This window comes from Gopherus evgoodei, chromosome 2 (genome assembly GCF_007399415.2).
Source record: "Gopherus evgoodei ecotype Sinaloan lineage chromosome 2, rGopEvg1_v1.p, whole genome shotgun sequence".
Classification (NCBI taxonomy): domain Eukaryota; kingdom Metazoa; phylum Chordata; order Testudines; family Testudinidae; genus Gopherus; species Gopherus evgoodei.
Window position 1 is genome coordinate 147,064,691 of NC_044323.1, and position 7,173 is coordinate 147,071,863.

Below are 7,173 nucleotides of genomic sequence, written 5' to 3' on the forward strand. Positions count from 1 at the left end.
CAGGGACAGGCTGCAGGAGGAAGCAGGGGTTCCAGGCCCTCCCTCCCCCGCCACCTTACACACCAAGCCAAGATCGGTGGGGGCGAGGCGGGGGGCAGATGGCAGCCTTGAAGGGGCTGTTTTTCTCAGACACTCTGGAGTTCTCCGTCCTGACACAGGCTGAGCTGCATGCCGGCATTATCAGCTGCATGGTTCTGGGCAACACCCTCCAAAATGGGCTGGCAAGATTCTAGGTGGGAGAAACAGCCCAGGAATGCTTGTTAAACACCCACCAGTCGGCCGGCTGGGGCCATGGGCAGCTGCATGGGTAGGGACAGGATCTGTCCCTCATCGGAGCATCATCCAGGGTACGGGCACGGAGCCAGGAATCAGGCAGGGCCTTTCCCTGCTCACTGCTAGAGACAAGCTTCTGAACGGCCCCAGCCCGAACCTATCTCCACGGAAAGCTGTGTGTGACGAAGTGGGACTGTTCTTAATGTGTTCTTTGAAGACTGAGTGGGGAGTATTGACCTGGGAAGGTTGCAGGGGAGTGTGGCTGGGACTGTCTGCGTTGGGGGATGGGAGGCTTTCCTTGAGGGAAGATACCTGAGCAGGGAACATGAGAACCCAGAAAGGAGGTTGGGGCCAGGTGACACCTCTGCCCGGGAAACTGGACAAAGGCTGGGGGAGGAGCCACGAGGAGGCTGAGTAAGTTGGCAGGAGGGAGTTTCAGTTTGGAGCTGGCTGGGAAAATGGAGGGGAGCCTAGATGGGGCTCTGGTCTCCCTGCCCCCCCACCTCCAAGAGGGACCTAACTGAGGGGGTCCTGTTGTCTGTGCCTGCAAGACCTTTCTTGGACTGTGTTCCTGTCGTCTAAATAAACCTGCTTTACTGGCTGACTGAGAGTCATGGTGAATCGCAGGAAGCCGGGGGTGCAGGGCCTTGTCTCCCCCACCCTCTGTGACATTCTGCCCTTGGGATTCTTATCGCAGGGCGTGGTCAGTGTAGCGCTGGCAATCAGAAGACCCAGCATGTGACCTCAGGGCAAGTCATGCCCTGGTGCTGTGCCTCAGTTTACCCAGCTGTCCAGTGTGGATAATCCTGACAGCCGCAGGAAGACAGGAGCAGGAGGTGTCGAGGGCAGTGTTTGCTGATGTTTGAAAAGTACTTTGGGATCCCAACCTGGAAGGGGCTAAAGAGAGTGAAGGATGATTATTAGCTATTATTAGAGTGTAGAGTCCTCGGTCCCCTAATGTTGAGCATGAGAAAGAAAAAAAGAAAGAAAACCTAGATGGGGGTGTATGGAGCTAGATTCCCCAACCACCCCCAGTCCTCCCTGCTCTGATCCTGTCGGCCATGCCTAGCCCTGGTACTTGGTTACTGTGTGGTCCTAGCCAATGCAGCTGCTGGTTGTTTTAGTTGCCTCAGCTGTTTCCTGCTCCCCCTCCCCCCCCCACCATCACCCAGAGCACAGAGCTGTCCCAACCCAGCTCCATCCACTGTTTGCCCCCTTCCCACCTCCCCTGCAGCAGCTGGGGGAGGGTTTAACTCAAGCCCTCAGGTCGCTGCTGTGGCCCTAGCGTGGGCCAACCAAGACCCCATATCTCCTGCTTGGAAACAGCTGAGCCTTTTAGCTGAAGCTTTTCCAAAATATGCAGCTGGAGGCTGGAACCAGCCCAAACCGGTTCAATTATGGTCAAGTGACAAGCAAGATCTTATCCTAGGACATGCCAGGGAATGCTAACTCCAGGCAGTGCTACCAGTTCTGATGCTCCAGGGGAATGATACTCAGCTCCTTGGTAAAGTGCTCTAGATCTACGGATGAAACGTGCTAGGTAGGAATTCTTATAAGTTCTTATCCCACCCCATCACCATGATATCTGGGCTCCTTGCAGTCATGCATGAAGCACCTATCACGTGTGGCTTGTTCTCTCACAGGGGATAGTGCGTGGGGAGCAGGGGTGTGTGTGTGTTTTGGTAGGGTTGGTTTTAAAGCCCATGCTGCTCTGTGTTGATATCAGAGGAGGCCTGACGCCCAGTCCCGCTGTTGTAACCCCCATGCCCCTCCCTGAGCAGACCCCTGCTGCCTGTGGTCCCTGCACTGGCAATCCTGTGAAAGCTGCTGCCTCCTGGTGATCCTGTGCCCAGCCTGCAGGGACAGCCCATTTGTATTCAGCCCCTGTGGCATCCATGGTGCTGCCAGCCAGGGCTCTGAATGAGCTTCCGCTGGGGTTTCTGGTTCCCGGGTGAAGAGTCCAATGCCCCCCCAACCTGCCCTGGCATGGCTCCCGTGAGTAGTGAAAGCACTGAGCAACCTTCCCAGGACCAGGCCCTGCGCCCACTGCCCAAGGAGCAGCTTATATAACAGAGCCCACACCAGATGTCAGGGTCCTGCCCATGCTCTGTGCCAGGCGGTGGGGGGGGGGAAGGCTCCCGTGCTCAACTGGGCCCTGCTGGCCCCTACCTCCCAAGCCCGTCACCTTCCATAGCTGGCATTTCTGTGGGAGCAGCAGCCTGGCTTTCCCATAGCATCCCATGGGTTGGGGGCTGCAAGGCTGGGCTGATTTCTGCCATAACCCCATGGTGCCCACAGCTCAGGGCCAACTGGGACCCTGCACTGCTGCCAAGCTCTGGGGGCAAAGTCTTTCAGCCGTGTCAGGCAAGGGCTGCTTCTTCCAGGATTTCATGCTGTGACCAAAAGCTGCCAGCTGCCAGCATGCGAGAATAGGCCACAGGCCTGAGAGCCAGGCCTCCTGTGTTCTGTTCTCATTGTGTGACCTCAGGGCAGTCCCTTTCCCCACCCCATGCCTCAGTTTCCCCCATAACACTGGTAAGTACAGTCTGTGGGTTTTGGTTTCCTAGGTTCCTCGCTGATGCTCAACTCTCGCAGGTACTGCTTTCACCATCTCTGGCTGGCTCGGAGACTGCGTCCCACCTGGCAGGCAATGCCCTGGCAGTGGTGCTACCGGCCAGCATCTCCTCCCACCTGGGCTCCGGCACTGCCATAGATCTGGGCATGAAGCCCTTGGAGAGCTCCAGGGGGTTCCGAACACTGCACCACAGGCTCCCGTGAGCAGGTCCCGCTGTTGCCAACCTCAAGAGAGCAAAAAACACGAGTCAGACCCCAAAACATCAGGAGATTGGCTCAAAAAACATGGAATATTTTTGTTTTTAAAGCGCATCTTGTGTTTTTCTTCTATCTTCCAACTGTTGCTCTCGCCTGGCCCATCCCTGATGTGTGTGGAAGGGCAACTGATGCTGTCCATTCTCCCAAATGGTGTATCCTCAGGGGCCTGTGAGACAATAGGAACATCTGCATTCAGCTTGCCCAAGGCCAGCGGGGTCTAGTGGTGTGGAGAGGGCTGCACAGGAGGCATGAGAGCTCAGTTCTCTCCCCAGATCTGCTGCTAGGCTTATGTGTGAGCTTCAGTAAGTCACTTCTTCTCTGCCTTTGTTTCCCCTCCCACCCTTCGACTGTCATGTCTTTTTTGAGCTCTTTGGAACAGGAATTGTCTGTGCAGCACCTGGCACAACTGGGCCCCAATTTCAGTTGGGGTCTGGGCAGCACCCGGCACAACCACCAATTGCCTCCATTCCATTCGGCACTCTGTTCCAGTGTGGATAATGACACCACTTGCTAATTAAATCACACATATGAGGTGTCGCTCTTTATTAGCAGTTCATATTTATTAGCCATTTGAATCCCACAAGACCTTGAGCCATTTCATATTGCAGCATGAACCTTTCAAGTCTCGCTGAAATGCAGCCATCTCTGGGGTGGAGCATTGCCGTTGTCTACCAGCATGTAGCAATGCCAGACCACAGCTTCTGGCAAGGGCTAGGACAGGAAGTGCAGGCAAATCCTCTCTCCCGCTGATATCGAAAGGCAAACGTGCAGGCCAGAGAGCCCCTGTGTGTGGCCAGCATCCGTTAAATCATGGAAGCATCTGGGAAATTCTCCCAACCCGTGCGCTGGCTTCAGAAATAATTTTTGCCCTTCCCAGCATCGAAGTTCCATTTGACCTCACCCAAAGCCAATGTCAATAGATTTTGGCCCCAAAAACTGTTGACCTCAATGGTGCCAACTGATTAGCAGAACCCATGATGCTGCCCAGTTCTGCCAACTGGATCCCGGGCGGGTTACGCAGTAGTAGTGCAGTGTTGCTTGCACCCAGGAGGATCGTGGATGGGAATGTTGCCAGCACTGGGCAGGGTTTTCCCATCCCTGCAGCCAACCACAGAGCTCAGGGCAACAGGGCAGGGCAGCCTAATCTTGGAGCCTAATCTCAGGCTGCTCCACGTGCCCATTTGGGATGGGGGCTGGGAATGGGGTGCTCTGGGGAATGCTCTGAGCTCAGGCAGGGGTGTTGTGTATACACATCCTGCGTGTGTGAATGCATACATGTGTACACGTGTGTATCCCATCAGTGTGCATGTGCATATTCCATGTGTGTGTCTGGTGTGTGTTCTGTGTGCCTATCTCGTGTGCACACACATATCCCATCTGTGTGTGTGTATCCTCTGCATACACATGGGTTACCCATCTCTGTATGTCCTGTGTGCATGCACACATGTATCCCAGCTGTGTGCATCCCGTGTGTGTGCATCCTATGTGAGACTGTGTCCTCCCTGTGTGTCTCAGATAGCCGAGGGGTGTGATCAGGGGGTGACACTAATCCGTTCTTTGCGGGGGCTGCTTCCACTCAGCGGGGGGTCCTAGGCCCTTCCATGCATCCAAAGGGAACACCCAGTGAGTCATGGCCCCTGGCAGTGCAGCCTGGGGACCTCCTGTCCCCATGGGAAACAAGCACATGAGAACTCAGCGGGCCAGGCCAGGGTGTGGCTGTGCCTGCTAGGCCCACGCAGCCCTCTCCCCGTCCCCTCACATGCATGGGAACCCCTCCCGCAGCATGGTCCCTGCTGTGGTCTCACAGCCCCTCTCTTCCCCCGACAGGTTCACTCCCAGGGGAAGGGCTTAGACCCACTGACTGGTCCCCTGGATTCTCCCACCTGGCTGCAGGCTCTCACCCTGGGGATGATTCACAGGGCAGAAGATGGGGCTTTAGCTCCAGGGCCAGACACAGCCGATCCCACAAGGGCTCCATCCTCCTCCAACCACCGTGCAGACACCCGGGATCCAGCCTGCAGCTGAGCCAGAGGGATCCGAGCTGCCCTCTGAAAACCGGGGTGGGGATGGAGGGCACGTCTGCCGTGTGGGGGGCTCAGAGAATCCCCCCCTCCCCCCCGCTGGAAATAAATACCACTCCTGTTGCATAGATGGGGAAACCAAATCACAGATTAACACATCATGCAGTGAACCAGTGGCACAGTTCGGAGTGGAACCCCAGGAGCTAATTCTCTGGGACACCCTTCACGGGTGCAGGGCTGTCTCCTGCAGGGATGAGATACTGCACGGCTCTGCTTGAGAAGCAGCATCCCCACATGGCCCCTGAGTCCAGTGAGCTCCCAGGGGACTGTCAGCCACCCCCAGCCTGCAGTACCCTGTCTCTTGCCTTTCACATAAATCTCTGGAGGCCCCTGTCTCCTAGCACCGCTGGGGCATGGCAGATGCTGTGGGTAAATCAGTCTGGGGGCCCAGCGCCTCCACGCACATGCATCTGGCACACTGGGGATTGCAGAGCTGCAGTCTGGCAGAGCAGCGCCGGGAGCAGGCGAGAGGCGAGTTGATCTAAATGAGTTGGTGACATCTGACTGTGACAGCTGCCAGTGACCTTGCACTGACATTGGGCTGGAGCTTGGTGGAAGGTGCCCATAGCCAAGCAGCAGGTGGAGGGGCCAGGGGTTCCTTCCTAGAGCCAGCACAAATCAGGGCTGCTACCTGCCCCCAGTTCTAGGCTGGATTCAGTGTTTCACCTCTGCACAGCAACATGCTAGATCCCAGCAGCCAGTGTGTGGGAAAGCCCAGAGCTGCTGCAGGCTGAGGAATCACCCACCTCTCCCCATTCCGTCCCTGCTACCAGCCCTGGGGTAGCAGATCAAACCACCCCCTGTGACAGAGAGCATGCTATCAGATCCCCCGAGATTGGAGCAGCAGAGTCTATTGGTTAAAGCACAGGACTAGCAACCACCACTGCTGGATTCTAGCCCTGACTTTTCTACTTCCTCAGTTTCCCCATCTGTAATCCAGGAAGAAGTCTCATGCCTCTTTGCAAAGCCAGATGAGTGATGGCAGACAGGCACTGGGGTCAAGGTGGCACCAACCCGCCTCCTGAGGGGGCTGACCTTGGATGGGAGACACCAGCATTTCCACCTCTCATTCCTCCTATTCTACAGAGCTCATCACAACCCAGAGCAGGAACCAACTCCTTCCCCCACCTCCGGCATAGCTTTTCAGGCTGTATCCAAGTACGGGCTGGGACATCTCTGTACAGGAATTCCTCCTGCCAAAGGGCCTGCCCACAGCAGCAGGATCCAGCCCAGGAGAGGTCCCCACGCAGCCCTCTGCTACTAGCTGCCAGGGTTTGCTATACAGCAACGTCTAGGCCCCTGGCTGTGGTCTGCACATCTGCTGGAGGGGAAGGCGTTGCTTGGGTTGTGCCTTTTAGTTTCCACACAGCAGTCTGGGGTGCCTGAAAATACTACACTAGACCATGGGGAGATGTCACCCAATTCACTGAGGATGAGGTACAAGGGTTGGAGATCCACCAGGCTGTGGCCGCAGCCGGCCCTGCTGGGGCAGGTGGAGAGCTTCTCAGCAGCAGGAGTCAGAACGGTGCCTGCTGCAGGGAATTCGGCCTGCTTGGCGGACGGGATCCATAGGACAAGGCTGGAACTACTCCTGCAGCGCAGCGAGCTGGAGGGACACGGAAGCAGCAGACTGGGTTTCTGTGGGGATGCCACATCCATGGCAGGGCAGCACAGAGCACCCTCTGCAGGTGGCATCTGTGAACAAGGGAATAGCTTCTGTAATGGAGGCACACACCTTCCTCCTCACCCATTGCAGCCAGGAGAGCCACATCTGCAGGATTTATTCAGACACATTATTAACCCTAGAACTGCTCAACAGAACAGAGGGAGCACGTGCCCCTCAGCCCACTGATACAGGCCTGGGAAAGCACCCAGGGGCTCACTCAGAGTCACTGCCTCCGTTATCTTCCACACCTACGTTTCCTGCTAATTTATGCTGCCCCCATGACATGGGGTGTATATCAATTAACGTAATGCTCTAATTACA

At 56.3% G+C, this 7,173-nt stretch overlaps 1 long non-coding RNA gene across 1 annotated transcript; it reads left to right on the forward strand.

Moving 5' to 3' along the window:
* Positions 1 to 915: 915 nt before the first annotated feature.
* On the forward strand, positions 916 to 3,650 carry LOC115646202. Its single transcript, XR_003998970.1, has 2 exons — positions 916 to 1,813; positions 2,841 to 3,650. It is a non-coding gene; the product is annotated as an uncharacterized LOC115646202 (long non-coding RNA).
* Positions 3,651 to 7,173: the final 3,523 nt, after the last annotated feature.